Genomic DNA, 25,499 nt, shown 5'->3' with positions numbered 1-25,499 from the left:
GCCGCAGCCGCACAATGGCATAATTCCGGTGGCCTATATATAAATGATAATTTCCCGCCTTCCATATATTCCAGGATACGGCCACTTACTATCCAGTCCTAGATTAATTGGAAAATTGTGTGTTTCCGTACGATAATTGTTTATCCAGGGTTGTAAGAAATGGTGCTTCAAAAAATACAGTGGGGCTTATTTACAAGCCCCTTGGGCCGTCGGTGGGACGCTTATTCCCTTGTTAAAAGTGACGCACAGTTGACGCAAGGGGCTTGTAATTAAGGCCCAGTGATTTATATCTCATCCTACACCTGCGTGATAATAAAATCGTAAGTAGCGCGGCTGCCATCTTGGAAGAGAAGTCGAATGAGCTGAAAGAAGAGCGTTGTGTGAAAGAGGCGGCTACCTCTGAATGACTACTACAAAACTATAGGGGTCAACTTTTATTAACAGGTTTTTAGACTATTCTTTTTCTGATCATATATTTACTACTTTAAGCATACTATTATCAATTGCAGATTAAATATGGTTAATACTAGTTCTTGAAATTTAGAGTTTTTTTTATCAATGTTTTCTCGTAGTTACTGACTTTACCATAGCGGAAGAAATACATTTTAATAATGTCATGTTTTTTAGGCCAACTGCTTTTTACAAGATTCGACCTATTCCAACATGGCTGCCGCTGCTTCATCCGCTTGGTTAGACCGCGTCCATGATTAATACTGCAGAGAAAGCTTCCGGTGTCCTACATCCGGGTCTTGTCTTGAGTGCCCAGGCTCGCATTGAGCACCGTGCGACGGCCGGAAGCCCTGGTTCCTTTTTGTGGCGGCTGAAGGTGCCAGAGAGGTAAGGCGGCTGGAAGTTCACCGGCAGGGCGCCCAGGCTTGGTGCTCAGCGGGGTCCCCACTCTTCTCCTTTCTTCCATTCCAGCTGTCCCGCATCACCTCTCTTTCGCCAGGCGTCCTCCATCCTGTCTACCCTCCTCTCCCGCAGTTCTTCGGTTCAGCTCTCCCACAGCCCTCCTCGGCTACTTTAATCTCTTCCAGTCCCTCTGCCTCATTTTAAGCCCCGTTGCATTGCTCCTGTCCTGCCCTACCCCTACAGTAACTTCTTGTTCGCCAGTGCATCCATCCTCTCAAAGCTATCAGCACTTGTCCTTGCCACCCCCTCGATGGCTCCTTCAGCTTCCCTCCCTGCAGCCTTCGTCCTCTCCAGGTACCTACAGCTTTGCTGCCCCTGCTCCTTTTTGCCCCCATCCCTCTCCCTGCGCCCCACACCTAGCCATGGTGCATTTACACCTTGCACCCTTGATCTTTGCATCATTGTTAGTTTAGTATGTGTGTGTATATGTATGTATGTATATATATATATATATATATTCGTTCATTCATTCATTGCAAAACCCAAAGGTTACAGTAAAAAAAAAAATAGTAACACAAAAAAAAATCCAAAGGTTGCAGGGACGTTATAGTTGGGTTCAGAATTTACAGACCCAAAACCATAGACATTCAGCAGTTAGTTATCTCAATTAAGTAGAACATGTGCCCTAAGGTAACTATAACTCGCTCCCTCGCCATGCATAGTTTTCTCATCAATAATATTATTGCAAATGTTTTAGTGATATTATAAATGATGTCATGACTGATGTAATATGTGGCATAATTATCAATGCATGGCGAGGGAGCCAGTTATAGTTACTGAGAGAACGTATATAATAACTGCTAAATTTATATGGTTTTGTGTCTGTAAATTCTGAACCTAACTATAACGTCCATGAAACCTTTTCGTTATTTTAGTGAAAAATTCATATATATATATATATATAGTTCGTATTTGTTGTGGCATGATTACAATGGAAATGTTTTGTGTGCAGTGGCGCAGAGCTGATGGTGCTTAGCCGCCTCATTGTTCCTGAAGTATGTTTTGGGACGCAGCGTAGAGGGAAGTGTACTGTAGCAGTGAAAGTGAGGGCTGGTCAGAGCACCTATTCTGAATTTGCTATGATGGTAAGAGTGTCTATTTCACACTGATCTGCACTGTATTAAAATAATGGCTGGTGTATTTGTTTTAATGCAAATTACGTTGTCAACATATTGAATCAGGTGACAATGCACACTGGAGGGCCACCCCCTGCAGCCTTTGTCCTTTGGACATCCTGAGTCGTGGTGCTGCTTACCTCCTACCGCAACCAAGCACAACGAAACCCCTCACCCAAGAAAATGACAAGTGATCTTAGCCCTTCTCCCACAAATGATCTACAAGCAGTTTGCATCTTTAGGTCGTGGTGGCCAGACTGGCCACTGGGAGAAGGAACTTTGACCATATATTCAATCCTGATTACATTTATTTGCTCCTTGTAGACAGAAGTATTGTTAAGGGAGCCTGCTTTATGCAGAAGACTGCTTATTTTACCTCCCTAACTTATCTAGCCCAGATACTAAAGCAGACAGTGTTGGTTGTGGAGTGCACAGCCTCAATTACTTAATCTCCCAAAACACTAAAGCAGTCTTGTTTACTTACAGGGGGTTTATCGCCCGGCCATTGCTTACCATGGGGTAGCTTTATCATCACACTAATTTGATTACTCCTCTTATGCCAGCGCGTGTGAGGCCCAAGTATAGCTTCCTTGTTCTTTGCCTTCCACTGCTTGTGCTTCGAGAAGTAAGAGTATATGTTTGCCCTGTCCGTCGGTTTGGTTGTCCCCTCCTGCTGTCCTTGGTGTTCTCTCCCACACACACATCTTCTGCTGTCTGTCATGTTCCTACCCTCTCCCGCTGTCCCTGTTGCGTGTCCTACCCATGTTTTAGCTCCCCCCTGCCCTCTTATGCTTTGCTTCTCCTACCCCCCTCTCCTCCTGTGTTGTTGCTCGTCCCTCTCCTCCTGCGTTGCCTGGCTCGCCCCCCCATTCATTGCGGTGCATGCGCACCCCCTCTCCTCCTAAGTTGTGTGTTTTCACCCTCCCCTCTTGCGTGGCTCACCCACCATCTGAATTTCATCCCCTTCCATGTTGTGTTGCTTTCCCCACCCCTCCTGTCAGAAAAAAGAAGCTTTATGACATGGCCAGCACTGGTTCATCTTAGCGCTTCTTTTCTAACTTTGTCATGCAGCCCCTCTGCTGTGCTGCACTGCTAAAAGAGATTGACAAAGCTATTAGCTCTTGTATAGGCAAAACCTATTTGCTTTCCCAAAGCTTGTTCAGAGAAGAGACATTAAGCACAGCATTATTGTGTGGTACTCTCAGCTGAGTAATTCTGTTACAGCATCTTGCTTTATTACCCTACAGCGGAATTTGTATCCTAATTCAGAGTTGGTGAGCTAAGACTGTGTAATAACATGTAGGTGAGTTTTTACTCACCAGAAATCCACACCTACCGTATTACCAACCATTTTCCTTGCACTAATTTCTTCTTGTAATACCTGGCGAAATTTGTACAAGAGAAATTTGTACAAGTAACCCTCGGAGGTGCTGTAATCGTTCACAAGTTTGTACGTTTATAGACTATTATCCAGTAGAAACATCAATTATGAGGAAATGTGTGTTTTTAAAAATAGGGTTTTGTCATGTCATTTGATTTCATATTTGATTTGTGACCTTTTAGACAGAAAGATGAGAGGCAATACAAATTACACGGCAAAGCTTCAATGTTCAATAATAGTTCTTTCACTGGTTTTTTGTGTACTTAGAAAGATTCTTTATTACTTAAATTCCTTTGACAACTAGGCACAGCCAATGCATTTAGCCCTAGAAAGGGCTTCTTCAGAGCAATGTATTTTAGTAAGCACTATCCAAGTAGTCCTGGTGGGAAACGCCAGCATACAAGTGTGCTTGTACTGTCCTTTGGTCACTCATGTAATTCCTCTAGTGCATAAAGTGCTACCCTTTATCAAAAGAGTTAAAATATGGATCAGAAGGTGTTCCATTTAATTTATCTGGCGTTTCTGAGTCCGTGGGTTATTTCGAGTAAGGATAGTCCCGTGTCCGGAGAGTCGTCATGAGTGACCAAAGGATGGTACTAGCACAGTTGTATGCTGGCATTCCCCACTAGGACTACTTGGATAGTGCTTACTAAAATACATTGCCTTTAAGAAGCCCTTTCTATGGCGAAACGTGTTGGCTGTGCCTACTTGTCAAAGGAGTTTATGTAATAAAGAATCTTTCTACATACGCAAGAAACCAGTCAAAGAACTATTATTGAACATTGAAGTGTCACCGTCTAATTTGTATTGCCTCATCTTTCTGTCTAAACTGTATTCAATTCATGACCATGTGGCAGCTGGTCGTTTGAGGTGGGCAGTTCATGTGCTGTAATACAGGAGTGACTAGACTAGCCTTGCTGCCATCTTCTGCAGCGACCATTGATCTGTGATCTCTTGCACTATTTGAGTTGTAAATTTTGTGGTTATTGGATTTTTCCGGGTGCTACAAAAGTTGAGGTGGGTGCTGTTTTTAATCATTGAGTAGCTGGTTACTGCAGAAATGTACTGGTTCTCCGCCACCTTCCACAGAACTGCCTCATTAGCCCAATTAAAAGCATTTCATTTTTGCAGAGAAGTTGTGCAATTGCCTACCTATAAATATAGTTTGCCAGCACAAAGTGTCGGTTTTACCAGATTAAATATATGCCTTCCCTGCCGTTGTTTACTATTGCAACCCCTTTCACAAATGCTTGTGCTACATATTTTAGTATATATTTTACCGTGGTTAAATTTTAAGTGTTTACTACTCCGGTGAGGTGTTAAAATGCTTTATGCCTGCAGAATGCTGCTCTGGAACACAATGTTAGTGGTTATTGTTGGTTACTGGGATTAGTCTTGTGCTCTCAGGGGAACCATTCCATGTATTTACTCTAGATTTTTGTGGTGGATTGAATGCATGAGAGTTAGGTGTGATAAATAGTGGGGGTACATGAGTTCATACAGATAGCGGTGGAATTAATGGATGTGCTATTGGAGAGTGTGCTATTGACTAGAAGTACCAACCTTGCAAACGAGAGCTTATATTGTATAGTCTTATTTTAGCATGCAGCATACCTGCTGCAAACTGTTAGCAACATAATATTTTAATTATGCAAACAATTTTAGATGCACCAGTACTGCAGCGAAGGTAACCGAAGAGTTTACCGAAGTTTACTTTGCCTCTGCAGTCTATTACCTGACTGTGGCAGTAAACCACCTTAGTTCTACCAATTGTATCCCTCCTCTCTTCTTTGGTGGGTACCCAATGGCACAGTTTCATCTATTTCCACCGCTGGATATGAGACCCTCTTTACCCATCCATAAGTTGCGTGCCAAGGCTAACTTGATGCAGTACATTTTTGAGTGGGAGGCTCTGCCAAACTCGTGGAGCAGTTTCCTTTCAACACTTGATGTCTCTCCGTGCGTGCTGTCTGCTGCTGAATGACGCCAGCCACACCGTGTTGCGGTCCCAGCTGCAACACTTGACTTAACACCTTCCCACTCTCGCCTCAACTGCCCTCTCCCAAATTCACCCACTTCTAATAATACAGTAAATCACATATTCAGGCTTGTGTCTCTAGTATGCACCACAGAATTTGCCCTCAGCTTCCTTTTTTCATGCTTCTATTAAAAAAAATAAAAAAAAACAAAAAAAAAAAAAACTTAGTAGATTGCCCTGCTCTGTACTTTCCTCTGTTCGATTATGACATTCTGTTTGGAAAACTTTAGATGGATAAATATACTGTATAGAAACAACAACTTCAGTAATGTGTTTTCCTACGGTCTGTTCAACATGATTAGCATTGGTACTTTTTCATTGAATGCCTAGACTGAGGACAGTATTCTGCAGCTCACAAACACTAGCAACGCTTGTTTGTTCTTTCTGTTAAATGCTGAATTGTTTCCATCTATTTGGCACAACACCCCTTCCCTACTCCCCTCCCCCCTCCAACATACCCACCCTTCAAGTTTCTTATGAATAATTGTGGTGCAGGCATGGTCTCCAAGACTGGCACAGTGGGAACAAACCCCTCCGAACTGGACATCTCACTCCACATGTAGCCAGTGCCAAGCCCAATGTGCATGAAGTAGCCTCTAAGTGCAAGAAGAAGCCTCTGTAAGTAGCAGTATTGCACCACTTCAGGCATCAAAAACAGGATATTACACTCCAGAGCGGTCCACAGGCGTTGGTTCTCAGGCACTTGTCTCAATACCTCATGTTACCTCTCCACTATTGGGCAAAACAAATACCAGATGTGGTTATTAGGTCAAAGCCTACCAGACAGCAAGCTGTCTGGTTTACTAACTACTCCTTGTGGGCATTCTGAAAGCTTCCTTGGGAATGCATTCCTCCCATTGCTTACCATTGGCTTTGTAGCTTGTTGCTCACTGTTGCTTGCTTCCTATGTTCTGGCTTTATTTGTTTTAGGCTGTCCAGCCTGAGTTCGTCCTTCAGTGAAGCATGACATATTTACTGTATCCTTCCGAGGGCTCGCTTTCTGTAAACAGGCCTTTAAATCTAAACTTGTCACATGCTGTACATTTAAAGACCGATGTCAACTGCCTGGCTCTGTCTTCTAAGGGAGCTTGGTGTTTACTTTTCTTTCTCTGACTTCAAAGTGAGAGAATTTATGTGACATTCTTGCTGTGAAACAGGAGCCTTTTTTTCCTGCCACACAACAAAAATGAACAGTGCTGATATTTCAGAATTAGGAGAGTACAAATTAAACAATTTTTGGGGAATTCTGAAGTGTAGTGGAAACAAACATATGAATTCCATCAAAACACTAGGTGATCACATTCCCATACATTGTGTATGCCCAGGAAACTGTGTCTGTGCAAATGTAATGGTCATTTCAGTTGAAAACGTGTTTTAAAAAACAAAAAAAAAATGATAGTGCCTTACTACACCATGCATATGCCACACTATGCCATGCCATTCTATGGTTCTACACTTTACTCCACTGCACTTCACTCTACTACATGCCACTCCATGACATTCTAATCTACTTCCCTCTACTCCACTTTATTTACTATTCTCCAATGTACCCCACTCCACCCTACAAACTTTTAGCCATGCTGAACAGTCACCACACTGGTGTAAAACATGCCTAAAACAAATTGCTGAAGCCAATAGCTCTCACATAGGCGAGACCTATTGGCTTGACCAGTGCTGGTTAAAAGTTTCAGCAATACTCCTGATGAAGCATCAATAACTTGTCACGATATTCCAAATGAGCCCTTTAGTTCTGGATACAGATCGATCTGACATATGCACTGCAAAGTTGAAGCAAAGAATGTTTTTTCTTGTTGGCCTTGCAGTATATTTATAAATTTCATGGAAGTTCAAGATGAGGTCTCAAATATGTTAACGGGCAAGAGACTCTTATGTGGCTTCATGTACTGTACCTTATTGGGTGTGGTGTACAGCTACTGGCACCAAAGTATAGTCGCTCTGTAAAAGCCATAGAGTTTGTGTTGCCTGTGCTTGTTATTTGGCCATGCGCACCTGTGCCTGGTTTGAGGACTCTGCTTATAGTTATGGATGATGCTGCCTTACCCTGATGCATAAACCAAAAGTGAACCAGTGGTCTGACTTTCTGAAGGAGCTACACCTGCCAAGATAAATCATAATTTTGTCATCCAGCAAATGCAGTACTTCCTTTCTCTTCAGAGGAAGGATACAGAAATAAACCACTTCTCGAAGTATGAAAGGGAAAAATTATCTTCAGCAAAAACGTACATTAAAGGTCGAAACTACAATTCCAGAGAAAACAAAGCTTCAATAGATGGCCCTGGAGAGACTGAAACCCTAAAGGAAGATCCCCATGTTGGAGATGTAGAACAAGCTGCAGGCCTGGATGGAGGGGGAAAAAAATCTTTATCTCTGATTAACACGGCACTTTACTTCACACGTTCCAAGGATTCACAAGAAGCTTTGACACCAGTTCAGTGAAATTTTAGAGTGGATAGAGAAAGAACATTGAAACACATGCCAAAGGAGTTGCAGAATACAAGGAAGAGGGCAATCGAGAGACAAGATTGAATAAGCTGTATAGTACTTATAAAATGAAACCTGATGCTGATTGTGAGATTCCAAAATGGGTCTGAGAATTTGGGATAGCTTGTATGGAAGACCTTTGCAGACACCCGGTACAAGTACCACTGTATGCAAGGATTGAACACATTTCCATTATCGATTCCACTGTCAGTGTGTTGTCAAAGCACACTTAGACATGGTGAAGCTGAACTTTAGATTTAATATGCAGAACAGCACAAAAAACAGTTGTCTCCATCTTGCAGACCAGTGAATCTCCATCAAGGACCATCGGGCTTGGCATGGCCGAGTCCAGTATTCTTCCCCCCCCCCCCCCCCCCCCCCGGCAACTGGCATTTTTCTTTAATGCCAGTGGTGTTCTTGAATGCGTTGTCAAACATTTGGAAAGTGTTAACGATTCAGCCACCTCTGATGGGCTGACTTTTCTGATGTCAGTGAAAACATTGCTTCAGTTGACTGAAGTGCAGTAAACTAATGTCTCTGAAGATATGTAAACAGTGGTCTAAGGAAGTTTGGCCCGTGGAACTGCAAACGCACTTTTTCTACCGTGTGACTCTGAACTTCCACTGACTTGCGGAATCCTCCTTGAAGATCCAGTAGAGATGGGGGTGGGAAGCTAAGTCTCTGATTGCTTGGTTCTGGTGGGAATATCTTGCTCATGCCTCTCGGTAACACTTGCGCTGCTTCATTCTCTGCTTGTATCCACCGTTTCTTCCAAAAAAACATATTAAAGAAAACAAGCAAAGGGAATAGGCTTCGCCAATGTCTTGCTGCTTTTGAGCATGACTAAAAGGTAGTGAAGTGACGTTGAGTGGCTTGTATGCCTGTGTTAAAAGTAGGAAAGCACATTGTATGTCAAGATAAAACACAAACGCTTATTAAAAAAAATAGTTTGTTGTGAAAAGAGAAGGAATAACACGTACTTGGTCAAAGGAGGAGCTAACATAAGAAACGATGGGAATCTTATGGGAGCTAAACAAGCAAAATATTACAAATTCGTGACCACGAAAACCGCGAATAGTATGCTGTGGGCATGAACGGACAAGAATTCGGTCCTGGTGCCAGGATTTTCTTAATTGTGATCAGTTGGTATATGGTATAAGGGAAAGTCCTTTTTTTAGGCCTCCCCTTGGCAGCTGTATTCAGGTATGGACTTGATGCTCCGCCCATCTATTTAATTGGCTCCTGTTGGTGTCCTTTCTAAATGGTTGCTTTTGATACGTGATTAGGCTTAGTAGCCCCTCCTTAGTACTGCAGTTTCTCCTTTGTAACCTTCCATGAGGACCGGTCCTCTTACGTGTATTGTTACTCTGTATGTTCTATATACAGTCTGTGAGCACTATTGTATTTCTGCCTTTCCCCTATCTGCTGTTCTAGGCACGATAAGCTTTCCCGCTTTGTCAGCAGCAAGGCACACCTTCATCTTCTTAACAATGGCGGCTGCGCCTTTCTTTTCTTGGGCGAAACTGGCCAAACTCTATTTTTTCAATATTGATGCTTTTACAAAGCAGCACAGCACAGTCTGCATGCTGCATCACTAACGAAAACGTAAAATATTGAAATTCTAGAGTTTAGCGAGTCACACCTGGCTTTTCTTGGGAGCTGCTTGCCCAAGTCGTTTGTTTCAATATTATATGCTTTTAGTAATCGGCGCGGTACATGCTGAAAACTTATAATATTGAAAAAATTGTTTGAGCCGCACCTTTCTTTTCTTGGGTGCCGCTCACTAAACTCTATTTTATTTCATTCAACTTTAATTCTGGCGGCCGCGCCTTTCTTTTCTTTGGTGAGGCCGCCCAACTTCCTTCTCTCCCTTTCTCGCCCCATGCATATTTGCAATGCAATAGGTCTCGCATTACTGAAAGTTTGAACTATTGGCGTTGCAAATAATAATGCAACGGCAATAGCTCAAACTTTCAGTAATGCGAGATCTATTGCATTGTAAATGCTTGTTTTTTAAAAAAAATTATATTTTTTTAGGGCAAGTTAGCTAAGAAGTATGTGGGCGTTAGTCATCCAATGAGGGAGAGGATGTTGTGTTGCATCCCGAGATGGCATTTTATTAACAAATTTGAAATCGGCAAATTAATATCAAATATGCAGTGTTGCAAACAAAGATGTTGTGTCAGGTTATGAAGATACCAGCATACTTCTTTACTTTTGATGCTATTGGTTAACATTATGTGTTTTTAAGTCCCGATATTGGGACGCTGTGTCACATTTACGTGTAAAATGTGACACTTTTATTGCAAGAGGTGGAAGGTTGCAAACTGGGGTTAGTGGGGGAAAAAGAAGGATAAAGTGAGGGTGAGAACAAGCAGGCATTAGGAAAGACATGGTGCCAAGAGTTTGGATTAAAAGTTCTCCATGGGGTTTATGGCCAGTCACAAGAAATGCTGGTATGTTACGTGTTCAAGGAAGCCAGCTAATTGGCATGAGAGATTAAAGGCAGAATAGGGTTGTTTGTGTTCTAAATTGTTAATTTAACCTACTGGGATAATGTTCCGAATGAGAGATTTAAAGAAGGAACAAACGTGTTTAGAGAGTAGGTGTGGAAATGTGATCCAAATGCATTGTGGTCACATTCTTCTCATGCGCTGTCGTGAGTTACCCCAATGAGACATTTAGAAGCGTACTCTTGGCACCAGATGTTTTTTTCTATAGAATACTGTAATGCTGAATAAAACCACCTCTAAATTCTAAACTACCAAATTTAAAAACAAGAAAGTAGACGCTACCTTGTCGAACATTACATTTTTGAAAAATATGGTGTGGAAACTGCATCAAATAAGTGAGTATGTTTAGTGAGTCCTAATCGGGGACAGCAGCACACTAACCAAATCTTTGTTTCTGACCTTGTATATTTGCTATAAATGATGCTATGAGGGATTTTAAGTGCACATACGTAACCTTTAAACCAAGAACACGTTAGATTTGAATGTATCTCTTTATCTCTAAATGCTAATAACCAGCAATATGTAAACTTTGTAGCATGTACGCAACACAACTTATTTTTGTCGGGCTGTCACTTGAAATTATTCTAAAGTTAAAACATACTTATTTACTTTGAGGTTGTGGTCAAACTTTGTGTTTGCAAAAGAAACTTGCTGCGGTGTCCTATTCGTTTTTTTTTTTTTTTCCATTTTTTGTTGTTGTAAATTTTGATCATTTTATTTAGCTGTTAATAAATAAATATATTCTACTGGCGGTCGCCAGTAGATAGTTATAGTTAGGACCCTGTTTCCATAGGAAATCCGCAACATTCTATTTGGAATAACTTTGGCGCCGGTCGACTAATCCTCGCGAAATTTTCAAAATAGGTGGGGCGCTACGCTCCGCTCCTACCCTGAAAGTCTCGGGGGGGATTCGTCAAGCGGGGGCTGAGAAAAAAGGGGGGTCCCAAAACGCGTTTTTCCCATGCATTTTTCCATAGGACCTTTAGACACAGCTACAGCCCGAACGGCTGAACAGAGTTACTTGAAATTTGGCAGAGAGGTAGTCCTCAGGTCAAGGAAGTGCCTTTTGTAGGTCTGGTGTAAATCTGTTCAGTAGTTCCTGAGAAAATAGCATTTAAATCAATATATATATCTGAGCCAGCTTACGGTAAGCTTACCGTACGCGTACGGTGACGAGCGCGATTCTGATTGGCTGTTAGATCTTAGTAAACATTCGAAACCAGGAAGCGGCGGCCGCCATTTTCTCTCTCGCACTCTTAAGGGAGGAAGAATAATAAAGGCAAAAAACATGTAATGGGACTGTTTAGACAGCTCCTAACCACCTAGCCATGATTAATGGGTCCCCAAAGTTCCCCCAAGGTCAAATTCATTTTTATTTTTTTAAGAAAAATCGCCGATTACGCTTAGCGTACGCGTACAGTAAAAAAAAAAAATTATCCCCACTTTCCACACCCCGTGTGCAAATGGGGCCAGACGTGCACCATTTGTGCATGGCATATGTACAATGTCGAAAATTTAAAAGCTTACCTTTCACAACGAAGCGCATAATATGTCCTCCATGTGCGCACGGTGCGCATCGTGCGTACATGGGCCATCCACGGCACTAACTGTGTAAAGTGGGCGCGCGGTGCGCGAAGCCACGAATGGCGTAAAGTAACTTAGCATTTAAAAAACCGTACAAATTCACTGAAAAAACCATAGGTTTCACACACGTTATAGTTAGGAATTAGCATTTAAAAAACCTTGCAAATTCAGTGAAAAAACCATAGGTTTCACACATGTTATAGTTAGCTGGACATTTTACTGATAAAAAACCAATGAAATTCCCCCGTTATAGTTAGTGCAGGCAACTATAACTCACGCGACCGCAATCCTCTGCTGATGACATGTGTCTTTATGAAAAAAAAATATTTGTAATATATGTATAGCTAAAATTTAATGGAAGAAGACATGGGCAAATAAGTGTCTAAATACAGTATTAGCATCAGCAGAGGATTGCGGTCACGTGAGTTATAGTTGCCTGCACTAACTATAACGGGGGAATTTCATTGGTTTTTTATCAGTAAAATGTCCAGCTAACTATAACATGTGTGAAACCTATGGTTTTTTCACTGAATTTGCAAGGTTTTTTAAATGCTAATTCCTAACTATAACGTGTGTGAAACCTATGGTTTTTTCAGTGAAAAAAAAAAAATATATATATATATATATATATATATATATATATATATATATATATTCCATATGCATTTGTTTTATGTTTGTTCTTCAACAAAATTACACTTAAAATTATTTTAAGTATGCGTCCAGGATATGCATCTGTTAATGACATAGTCACAGGGAGCTTTTAAATTGTACTTGCAAATGTAAATACAAAATAAATAAAAGCAGTTGAACCAAGTATTTAAAGTATGCTGCCAGGATGTGCACCTGTTAATCACTTTCAGAAAATCGTAAGATGAAGAGTGGGGGCTGGATTGGCTGACTAAATAAAACCAGCATTGGCAAAGACAAAAAGCCTCGGCAGTGCCCAAACTATTTCCATTGTCAATTTCATTTAGCCATGTTGTATAGCAACACATCTGTTACTCCGATACAAGTCTACTATGGAATCCTGAAAAACCAGAAGCCCCAGTACTTAAGTTATCGTTATGAGTGCTCACAAAATCCATATGATGACCCCCTTTGTGCAGTAAGACAGATCGTGTTGATAAAGTGGCTGATATTGGTACATTTGTCAGTGTGGTATGGGCAGGGACCATGGAATTATGTGACTGATGAGGGCCAAATTGTGTTGCAGTGATGACCAAATTATGTGGCAAGAAACGGCAAATAGTGCGGCAAATTTTGTGATAGTATTACTTCAATATTTTGTCATTTACACTTGCTGAAACTGTCTGGGCATAGGTTGCACCTTATTAGTACCAGTTAAACACCCAGATATAGTAGGAAGTAACAGAAAGGAGGCCAGTCAACCTTTGCCAAGGTCATTCCACCGCGCTGCCACACATGTTGCTGCATTTATTTTGGTAATGTTTGAGTTGGGAACAAATCTTTTTGTTAAAATCTGCAGATTATGCAGCAGATGATTGTGGCAAATGCTTCAAAAACATAATTATGCATAATTCCAGTAGCCCTGAGTATGGGATGCCAAGTTGTAGGAATGAGTGTATGCAGTCTTTGACTACTTCAAACAATGCCTTTGTTTCATAATCAGCCGAACGTATGGTCTTGGAACATGACATTGCTTTGTGAACGATGATTTTTAGGCAGCAGTAAGCAGTCTGTAGAGCTAAGAGGCTATATATCTAGTATGAATGTCCAGTGTTAATAGACGTTGAATATTTGTTCCATCTTGGTGGTGGTGATTGGTCTGTGAGTCAATGAGTGCAAGTACTGTGCTAGTAAAGTAAGTGAGGTGTATGGCAACATTTTAGTTTTTTGATAGATCAGCCAGGCTTTAAGAGTGGGTGTCGCGATATTTCCCATAATCATCTTTAATTTGGGCTGTCTATTGTACAGAGACCTAATAGGGAAGAAAATAAGCAACAAGACAAAATTGTTCATCCAGTCTGGAGGGAGATTGTGATTTGGAGTCGGTAGTGCTGTGATTTTGCGAACCACAGGCTTTATGACCGCAAGCAAACTATTCATTAGGCCCAAGATCGTGTAGTTTGTTGGTGGCACAGGTAATTCATAGAAGCAAACCTTGAAAAATTTTACTTTTTTAGATTGTTTAAATCATGCAGTGCAATACATGACAAGCCACTAAAAATGAGTTGCAGGAAACTGAGAATTGTGTTTTTTTTTTTTATTTTTTTATACAAAATTGAAATTCACTCATCCTCTATGCATGCTGGTTGGAAATTAAAGCAGTCTAGTTTGTTTGGGGTCACAAACAAAACTGAAACCACCTTGAAAAATGTCAAGAGCCGATGGGTATAGTGCAAGTGCTGACTGTGAGCGCATAACTCTGGACCTTGATAAATTACGTCCGCTGGGTCCCATCTCAGTCGGAATCAGATCTTGCCTATTAATGCAGTAAACATATCACATTGGCATAATTAGTAAATGTAGCACAATGCTCTGCCTGCGTCCCTGAGTAACACTGTTGTTTAACTACTGAAACTAGAACTTTGTTTTCATCTCAGCGCCTTGTGAAATGTAAACTTCAAAGAAAACTCTCTATCTCCCAGTTCTAGCTTATGGGTGCCTTATAAGTGTAATGTAGAAAGGCAGGCTTAGCGATAACTGCTGAGCAAAGGATGACGTGACACTGAAACACACTGTAAACTATCACAGAAGCACGCATTTGTAGCTGAGAACTGCTGCTCCACAGAAGACACAAGTATCTGCTGTCTCGGATTCAGCAATGAAAATATATGTAACCTTACCTTTTAGAAGTGCAGGTTAGATGCATAATGTGATCGTGCTTAGCCACAGTCCAGTGGTTATAATGCAACAAACAATACATTTTACCCCTTATTCAGTGGTTCGGCATAAACACTTTAATTGGGTGCACTGGTCCCTCGCACCAATGTGCCGCTACCATATATTTGCTGCACTACTGATTGTTTTTTTTTTCTGGGGGCATAACTGTCTTCTTCGCACTGCTCGGTCATGAAAAGAGGAGGACAGTGTCGGAGACATAAAGAAAGAACTAACGCATTACTCTGAGAGGAGGAGGAGACGGAAAGAGTGGCCAACAGCAATAGGGAGCACTGATGGATGGAGGGGGGCAAGCATCGATGAGGGAGGGAGTGGGGAGATGGGTCAAGCAGCGAAGAGGTTGGGGCACGAAACCGGTGCCCTCGGAAAACAGTGTGACATTTTTGATCTGTCTTTTAATGCTTAGCAAATGTGACGAGAAGAACAAGATTTACAGGCCCATTGACAGAAACAGCGCTCGAAGGGAGTGAAAACACGAGCAATCTTGTGAAGTTCTCAAAATTAAATAAAGTAGTTCCTTAAACAGTTGCTAAAATGAGAGCAATGGATGGATAGTAGTAATTGGCCCCGGCTGTTGGGAAGGGCTAAACACAGACAGAGGCATGTTGCATGGACCAATGGGGAGAAAGAATAGGAGAGCGAAAATGGAGCCAGCAAATGGAAATCCTAAGGGCATGCTGAAGCCCACAAAGTATATGCAACGTGTCTTTACGGGGCAGTGCATGCCCTGTCTAAGCCCAGACCTAATAAACCAATTCAAAATGACAATGAAGCAAACCAGTTGTAAGAGTTGGGCTGCCTATTTGCCCATTGTAAGTAAACAACATGTCTCAAGAGTGACAGTGCACGTGCTGGCTTAGGCTCGATTTTAAAAAGCGCTTCCAGAAAGCGAGCCTTCATGGAAGAATATTCGGAGCCAGTCACAGGTGCTATGTTTCAGTCCACTACTGAAAGCTGTGCCCTAGTGTGAGAAAGTGGGTTTCTGTTACAGTAAACCCCCCCCCCCCCCTTTTTTTAAAAATGTATTTTCTTTTTTTTTTGGTTCACGAGCCCTGTACCCTTACAGTGCCCAGGTCTATTCCTGGGCCCTGTAAGTGCAGTGCTGCCATTAAGAGTATATGGTGCTGGGAGGTTGTTATTATGAACTCCACAGCACTGAAGACTGGGAAGTTTGGTATCAAACTTCTCAGCACATCAAGCCCACACTGATGCCAGTGTGGGATTTAATGTAAAATACACAACAGAGGGCTTCTTAGAGATGCCCCCTGAAACTCGACCAACTCCCAGTGACCTAACTGAGTGGCTGCACAGGCTGCCACCACCAGACCTGTTTCTGGACCCCTGGGTCGAGAGATTGCTGCTCTCGGGGGCCTGAAACAATGCACATCCTGGGACGAGGTGCCAAGCCTCCTCCCCCAGGATGGGCAGGGTTCACGAAGGAGAAGCTTCAAAGGCATGCCACCTTTGTGAGCTTCTCCAGACCACTTGCTGTACTCAGCAACTGGTCCCCACTGGTTCTACCCCCCACTTTGGGCGGGAGACCCGGCGGGAAAAACAAAATGAGGAAGAGAGGTGTGCCCACTTCTGCCAACTCCACCCCTAAGGTGGGGGGGGGGGGTGAAGCACAACCTAGAGTCCCCGCCATCTTGAGGATGGGTGGGACCCAGTCAACCAGGGACACGCTCCTGCCCCCCCCCCCTCTCCTCCCACTGGAGAGTGGCCGAATAGGGGGTGTACACAACCCAGGGAAGGGACCCATTGGTCCCTGCCCTTTACCTACCTGTATTGCCCCTGAATTTAGTATTTAGGGGCACCCTGAACCACCTTCCTCAGATCCAGCAACCGCAAGAAAAGGACGAGAAGCCGTGCAGAGCTAATAAGTTGACGGCGCCTACTGACTTGGCCCCAGCCCTATAGGCCTGTCTCCCCTCGAACCTGCTCCTGCAAAACCCCGGCGTGTCCAGCTGCCAGCAACCTCCAAAACCCCGGAGGACCTGCCTGCATTCACACTCCAAGCTGTCTCTCCCGTGAACACCGGACGTGTTTGAACTGCAGGTTCTGGTGCCATACAGAAACCGCAAATCCAGCACTCTGCACTCACCGAGCCCAGCCTGTGTTTGAGTTAACAAACCCCATGAGGAGGTTCTTCCTCCCCCCCCCCCCCCCCCTCTCCCCACCTCCTGCGATACTGACCCGAGATCGGCGACCCCTGACCTGCCTCAAGCCTCCAGACGACACCTGCAGCCTCAGTCCAGGAGACCATAGAGCAATAAAATAACAGTGAGCAAAACCACCCCTTAAGAATATATCAAAGTAAAGGGCAAATCACCCCACCATGAAATCTTGTAAGTGTTGAGGGAGTCTCCTAGCTCGTAAAGGTCTTTGACAGAGCCGAGTATCTTGGGAACCTGAGAAGTAGGAATATTAACATAGGGCCTAAGGTTGTTACTCAAATGATCACCACTGGGACCGGCCACTCTCAACTCTGCATCAGTGCGGGAACTGTTGAGCAATTGGTGATCTTGAGCCAACATGTATCCCGAACAGGAATTTCTGTTGGCTGTGACTTTAGGAGGGTTGTCTCTTGAGACATACTTGGCTATCCTACGTAAATTCCACTTTTCCCCATTAGCCAACACCACATACAAAGGATGCACTTCTTGAACTTTGAAAGGATCTCGAAACTTACGTAGGCGTTTGATCTAACGACCAGATCGGACTTTGACCCAGTCTCCTACAAGGAATTTGGGGGAAGACTCGTTTTGGGAATGTACGGGAGAGTGTGCATGCATGGGGGTACCCTGGTCCCTGTCACACACATTTCCCTTCCACCAACCCTCTGATCCGTGAAGGCACTAGTTTGGAAGAAGGTTTTCTACCTCGCATGGTAACGAAGGGAACAACGCCAGTAGTAGCATTTTCAGTGGTACGGTAAGGCCACACCAATTCATTCAAAGTTTCATCAATGTCCAGGTTGTTGGTGAGAGCCAAACCAATAGCCCCTTTAATCATGCGGTTGGCTCTTTCCACAATACCATTTGATTGAGGATTGTACAGTGTGGTGAGGGAATGTTTGATGCCGCACTCACGAAGGAAGTCGCACATTTCTGTAGAAGTTAATTGGGTGCCATTGTCCATAATAAGGACCGTGGGAAAACCTTCCTCTTTAAAAATGGTACACAGCACTTTAATGGTGACTCTGGTGGTTATCTCTGGGAGAAGATACACAATAAGCCATCTGGAGTGGACATCCATTACGACCATGCCAAACCTTTTGCTAGGGTGGACTCTGGGCATGGGTCCAATGAAGTCAAGGCAAATACTATGCCTCACCACACCAGGATCATGGATGGAACCCGGGACAGACTGTGGTCCAACCTTGAGTCTCTTCTCACATTCTATGCATTCACTGCACTTTTCAACCCAATCAACTACTTCCTTATCCATTCCTGGCCACAAATTCATTCCGCCAACTTTTTTTTTGTTGTCAAAGTCTGCCCTAAGTGTCCTTCATGGGCTAAGTTGAATAATCTTTTGCGAATGCCAAACGGGGGAATAATCTTGTCGCCGCGAATGACAATCTGGTTGGCAACAATGGATAGTTCGTCAATGACCGCATTAAAGGGCCTAACGCTTGTAGGTAGGGTACGCTCTCTCCGCCTACCTTTAAGAAGGAGGTTGAGAACACCTTTAAAGACCTCATCTTGTGACATGGCTTCTGCCCACTCCTCTCTACTGACAACACCACAGCTCCACTGAACAACATCATAGACGCTGGAGATGGCTCCTTCTCTCTCATACTTTGACACACAATTTGTCCACTTGCTCCCAGTCTAAGGGCAGGCGCGACAGGCAGTCAGCTTGAATTTTTTGCCAACCAGAAATAAACTCCATGTTGAAGTTATATTCTTGCAGCCTGGAGGCTAAGCGAGCTAGTCTAGCTAACCCCTTCCTAGTTCCACCAGGTGACAGAATTTTTAGTAAAGTTTTGTGGTCGGTGCGAAGGAGAAATCTGCGCCCCCAAACATACGTTCTGAAATATTCTACACCCCATGTGGCAGTTAGGGTTTCTTTCTCTATTACTGAGTAATGACGTTCAGTAGAAGTCAAAGTCCGGGATGCAAACGTTAGTTTGTTCTGGGGTACCATCCTTCTGAGATAAAACAGCCCCAATGCCAGTATCACTGGCATCAACAGTAACTATTGTTTTAGCATTGACATTGAAAGGAACCAATATTCCAGCATTACAGATTTCAAGCTTAATATTGTCAAAACAGTTTTGTTGATCAGTGCCCAACATGAAATTGATTCCTTTCCTCATGAGTACGTTTAACGGTTCAGTTTTACTCGTGAAATTCTCACAAACTTTTGGTACTCAATTAAACCAATGAAGGAACGCAACTGGTCCCCGTTACTTGGAACGGGAGCCAACTGTATAGATGCAAGTTAACCTCTTTTGGGTTTTCAGGGGTGTGGAATTTAATAAAATATCTACTTGTCCATGGGGCAGGTTGCTTCATAAATCTACTTGTCCTGTAACAAACTCCACTTGTCCCTTTTGTGTAATGCGGCGACAAATAATGGCAGCAATCTTATTATATATAAGTGCTCTGAAATATCCTCTCTGATTATGCCAGGGCTCCTTCCATAGTAGGGTTTGAATACTAGCAATTCCCTTATGGTGCCATGTTTCCGCAGATCTACATATTGGGGCTGAAGGTAGTGGTAGGCAACAGTTCCAGGGTTGGAATGCCCATTTGAGTCTGTGCATACCTACTAACCTGCATGTTTTAAGGGTTTTCACTAACTCTTCTCTAATCCTTTTCCCATACTGAGAAAGGTTGGACATTTACTCCTGACAATGGCAAACACAAAGCTTCTTCCAGGGTTGGGATACTATTTCTTGGCCTACTTGTGTAAAGTCTTGTGAATTCACAAAAGTAGTATATCTGTACTCCATACAAGGATATGGGTGCACTTTTGAGACTTTATTTAATAATTGGGCCCCTAACCGGGTCTGGCGTTAACCACAACCTTTTGTGTTTATTAAAAGTCTGTCTGTCTCTCACTCTATCAGCTAGCTTCACAAGGAGCATATCAACACACAGTCGTTTTGTTCAGTGCCAGGAACTACTGTAGCAATGTGTGCTTTTTGAGACCAAAAGAATTTCTGCTTTTGCCAATGTTTGTTACAATGGTGAGGCCCCCCCAACTCCCACACCAATAAGGTTTTACAAAAACCATGCCAAAACAAGTTGTGCATTAACAAAACCAAAAGGATGACCAACAATTTCAGGCCTACTGGCTTTACCAATGCTTGTTTATTTTTGTTTCCCATAATCTTATTAAAACTGGTTACACTGATTTTCCATTATATATATTTTCGGGAAATACTAGCATACATCAACACATTTTACTAAATGATGTTGCAAAGAAATGGTACCAAAAATGTTACAGTAGTTCAGCGAAATGTATTTGCATTTTTAGTGAACATTTTATTTTGAAAGCAAAGACTTATCAATCTTGCTTTCAAGCTTCTGCAAATATTTACATCTAATCCGAGAGCATTCTGGGAGTAGTATACTTAGCCTCATATCGCTAAACATTGAAAACGTGTTTTTACGTTTTTATCCTGGAACATCCATTAGTAGAGCAGTCCGAGCTTACAACATTTACTTACCCTAATAATAAAGGCTTTACATTAATGAACCATATATACAAGTTTGAACAGCATTAACACATGGACATAAATATTACCTTAACTGCAGTCAATGCTTTACCCTGATCTACAATGTGGTACTGTAAACTGGCAGCCAAAGGGTTTGTGCTGTAGGGGGTTGGGCCTTCTTGTCCCAAGGACAAAATACACATGAAAACTTTTTGCCCTTGACCCCAAACAATATGTCCCGGGCGTCGGGCTATAGGAATTCCATATCCCTGGTTTTACACCTTCAGAAGAGATTGTGTCCTAAGTTCTCCACTTCTGTGGCAAAGAAGGAACACTTTCCTCTGCGTAGCATTAAACCAGATTCCTAAAGTCTGGCAAGGGCATCCTTTAACGCCACATTATGGCTGTTCACAGTATCGCCAAAGACCAGGATATCATCTTGAGAGTAGATGATATTTTTCAGACCGTTAAAAGACTTCAGAGACCATCCTCTGAAAGACACTAGCAGCCGATGACAGCCTGAAAGGCATCCTGCTAAATTGAAAGATGCCTTCTGTGGTGGTAAAGGCTGTTAAGTGTTTCGAGGAGTCGTGCAAGCGTATTTGGTGGTAGGCATGACGAAGGTCTAATTTAGAGAAAAATTTAGCTCCTTGTAACAACATCATCAAAAGTGTCAGGAATTATATTTTGCTTTAAACTCCTCAAATCGATACAAATGCAAATTTCGATGGGAGAAACCTAAGGGGAGCACTCAACGGGCTCGATGACACCGTTGGATCGCATATCATCTAACCTCTTCTTGACTTCCCCTCTCACCATGATAGGGACTTTCCTAAGCTTATGTTGAATGGGGATGGCACCTTGTTTGATTTTTATTTTGTAGATGTAACCTTCCAAATTACCTAGTTGGTCTCTGAAAACTTGTTTACCTCCCTCTAAAATGTCTTCAACTGAGAGGTCATCTACCACCACAACCTGTTCAACAGCGTGAGGGTCAATCCTAATATGGAGGTCGTACTGATGATACCAACCAAGTATGGGAGGTCCAGATTCCGCTACATAACTTTTTCCTTTGACAGACCTGTTTTGGAAAATAATATCAGACAAAATGTAACCTAGTATGTCAATCTGCTCCCCTTGATACCCACCGGGATTTATGTCTTTGGGTAGTAAATTCATGTGGGGCCATTCCTGTTGATATAATCTCTTGGGTATGATGGTATATAAGGACCCCGAGTCCACCATCAGATCAACTTTTCTGTCCGCAATAATGAACTCCGCTTTGGGTCTACGTCTCCTTTTACAGTCTAAGGTGACAGGATTGGTGAGATGGTCATCCTCATTACCTACTTCATCCATTAGGGAAGGTTCCACACATAGAATTCTGTCTGCCCTGAATGAACAATCTCCAATGTTTGCCTCCTCAGACAACATTGCCACCTTTCCCTTGTTAGCATCTCTACACATCCTAGCAAAATGACCTTTACGGCCACACCTCCTACATTCTTTGCCAATGGCCCAACAATTTTTTGAGTCCGAGGTGTGATGAGTACTACCACACTTACCACAAGTCTTGGTGCCAAACTTACTTGGATACAACCTGCTGCCACTGGTACCCCTCCCAAATTTACATTTGGTAGAGGCAGCCACATCTCCTTCACCACCCTCTACAACAGATGTTTCACATTCATTTGTAATGTTCAGTTTAGAATTCCTGCGATCCATTTCCTTCATGCAGTAGTCAGATTCCTCAACAATTTTTGCAATGTCAATTGCATCTTTGAGTGAAGGGTCTTTGGCAGCCCATAAGCGTTCCTGTGTCTTTCTGCCTCTACATTGCACAATGTGTTGGTCTTGTATCATTTCTTCAACCATGGTGCCAAATTTGCATTTTAATGAAAGTTCACGGAGTCTTGTGACAAAGTCATCTATGGATTTGGCTACTTTTTGGGGTTGAGTATAAAACTTGTCTCCTCATTACTACGTTAGTTTCCTTGGCAAATTTGACCTCCAACCTTTTATGCGCTTCTTGAAAAGGATCCTCAATGGGTTGACCACGTTCATTTGTGACCACAGGCAAGTATTTAAAAATATGTTGGCCTTCTTTTCCAAAATTGGGTGAGCAAAATCGCTTATTTCCAATTTGAACTGTAATCTTGAGCATCTAATGCTTCCAAGTAATTGTCAAACATTTCTATCCACTCATCCCACTCTATGCTGGGCCTGCCTGGTTGACTGAGGAATGCGGAGGAGAGGAGACAGCTGACACATCTAAAGGTGTGACCTCCATGTTTTACTTCAAGGATGTGCTTCGTTATACATCAAAGATTTCTAGAATGAAAAACAAGGGTTTGTGCTTCCAACCTCTCACCAGCAGAGGGCAGCGTCAATCACCTCAACTTTTGACTGCTACCGCAATAACATGCAGGGGTTAATGAGCTGAGAGAAAATGATCGTAAAGCGTGACAGTTCCCAGTCAGCTGCTCACACTGCAGTCAACTCTGCATACTCTGCCTCCCTCAGAGCCCAGAATGAAAGAAGAAACACCACACTTGCTGAAGCGAAGAACGATGATGTGGTGTCGAGCTAAAAGCTGAGTTACCAAGATTATTGCACTCTCCACACTCGCAGGGGCGATTCTCAAAAGTTCGATGCGGGCGTTTCTTCAGGTAACTTAGAGGGCACAGCGTCAAACTTCAATCCGAAATTATGGACACACCATTTGCTTAACAATTTTCTGCGCGTTACGTTGAGGTTTACTTCATGCGTCTCTCCACCTTGCACAGCAAACTGTTTCGACACCACACTGCAGGCGTTAATTACAGGCCCCTCACCACATGTCGCTCAATACACCACAGAGCACAGCTTTATTCACGGTCCTAGTGTTCTTCATCGGTGTCAAGACGTGCGTCACGTTGGTGTTTCACAATGGGCGCTTGATCTGCTGAAGACACCGCTCTCTGATTTCTCACAGCGCTTCACATATTTTCAGACAGATTGTGCCGTAATAAACAAAAGGGTATTCTTAGGGTGTCAATGTCGATAGCCAAGCGTAAATTTATCTCTAAGTAAGTCTTGCCACGCGGTGAAGTTCCTGTTCCTGTTCATGTGCAGGTGTAACGCCGACACCCAACACGCATAGATTCTTCGCTGTATGTTACGTGCTCCGCTGACCGCAGCTCGTCACCAAGAACATGTTGTAGTCACAACATGGTACAGAGACAGTGGCTAGAATACTCTGAGTTTATTTCTCCTAGCAAGTAACATCAGCACGCCTCATCCTTCAGTCCACAGTTGTTCCACTGACAGGACGCGAGCGCACCGTTCACATTAGAACATTCGCATTCCTCTGAGGCGTACGTCGTGCTGCTGCAGTGACAACAAGATCACAACACATTTATTCACCTGTTTTCAGGAAATGTCCCAGGGCTGAATCTCGGATCCAGTCCTGTGGTTAGAAAAGTAATCTGAAAAGTAATTAACTGCATTTTACTTAAAAAGCCCATTCAGCCGAATGTACTATACCTGCAATGTGTTGCAAACTGCTTTCTTAAACCTGTAATCCAAACCAGTACCAGTTATACTGCAATTCTGAACTGTGTTCAAACAAGTCAATTACTACTGCAAAGTATTTATATGCCTACCTGTACCAGGCTTGCTTGGTTCTAGAAATAAAACGGTATATTTGTTTTTTATACAAAACAATTGGCCTAGAGTTCAGTTCTTGAGTGTGTGCGACTGAGTGTGTACATCAAATGCTTTACACTGTCCTCTGATACTGCCTTACTGCTCGACCAAGCTACCACTTTAGAGAGTAAGGTTCTCTCTAACTTTAACCTCTGCCAAACCTTTGGAGACCCTTGGGCTCTATACACACTGTACCTCACTTTGTTGCAGTGTATATACAGAGCCAGTTTTACACCTAGCCACTAGTTCACTATGCAGTTCACCTTGAGTTCAATTCACAAAGGCAAATTTACATAAATATTCCCTGGGTGCATTTGCCGCGACACCTACGTGCAACTCTCCACTCTTCTACTATTCACCATTTTAGAGTAGAGATTTACACCTAGGTGTAAATGTACATGTTCCCCCTTCAGTGTGGAATTGTGTGCTCCTATAATGGTATTTACAACAGTAAAGCTACTGCAGACAGCTTTACAGCAGTATTTTACATTCTGCCTAGTTGTTAGATAAGTCTGCCACTGGCGCAAAGTCCCCTGCCATGCATATGATCTCGCTGTCGGAAAGTAGAGGGACATTTAATAAAGTTTATTAGTTAAACATATTTTAATGCATAGTAAACTCTTAATTATTTTCAATTATTATCCTGGATTTGAGGAATGCATTTTTACAGCACATTAGATCCTCGAATTAAATAAAATTAACTTTATAATTTTCTTTTTAATGTACTCCCACTTACTACCATTTGTTTTTAGTTATGGTAAACCTGGTTAAGGTATTTAAAATATATATTTAATGCTAAAAATTTGAGCTAATTTAATTTCACATTAGCTCCTATTGGGTGGCGCTTTAAATAAGCCTGGGTGGATTTTCAACTACCCTGGTGTAATTCGTATCACCCTTTTTACGCAAAAGCACGCCATTGCTCCTCAAGTAATTGCTGTGTGTCTACACTAGAATTATGGGACCGGAAAAATGTGAGAAACTGTTAACACCACTTGTGCATTTTGCTCTATTTTTTGCCACCAAATGCATCTTCACATGTAAAAAAAAAAAAGAGGGAGCATTTGTGTTAACAAAAATCTTGCTAAATGTCGTATTTACAGTTCCCGCGATAATGCAAATGTCACACACCCCTAGAAAATTCCCTTCCTTCGTTGACTTCTGTGAAAGTGTGCTGCAGAGCTGGTGGTTGGCCATGTGGTGCTTGATATACACTATTTTTCAGCCAATCACT

The 25,499-nt window shown here is 42.6% G+C and overlaps 1 protein-coding gene across 2 annotated transcripts in view; it reads left to right on the top strand.

Annotated features, from left to right (window-relative positions):
* Window positions 1-336: 336 nt before the first annotated feature.
* The window catches only part of SRRT (serrate, RNA effector molecule), a 160,147-nt gene continuing 134,984 nt past the window's right edge, over window positions 337-25,499 (top strand). Inside the window, exons 1-2 of one of the 2 annotated variants that reach the window (XM_085638184.1) lie at window positions 337-444; window positions 628-837. The gene's annotated coding sequence lies outside the window, so the exon portion shown is untranslated. Of the gene's footprint in view, window positions 445-627; window positions 838-1,190; window positions 1,207-25,499 lie in introns of those variants that run through there. The other variant, XM_085638185.1, reaches the window with a different exon arrangement.

Source organism: Triturus cristatus, chromosome 12 (genome assembly GCF_964204655.1).
Source record: "Triturus cristatus chromosome 12, aTriCri1.1, whole genome shotgun sequence".
Taxonomy (NCBI): Eukaryota; Metazoa; Chordata; class Amphibia; order Caudata; family Salamandridae; genus Triturus; species Triturus cristatus.
Note: the sequence above shows the minus strand (reverse complement) of the source record. Positions and strands in the feature narration are given on the sequence as shown.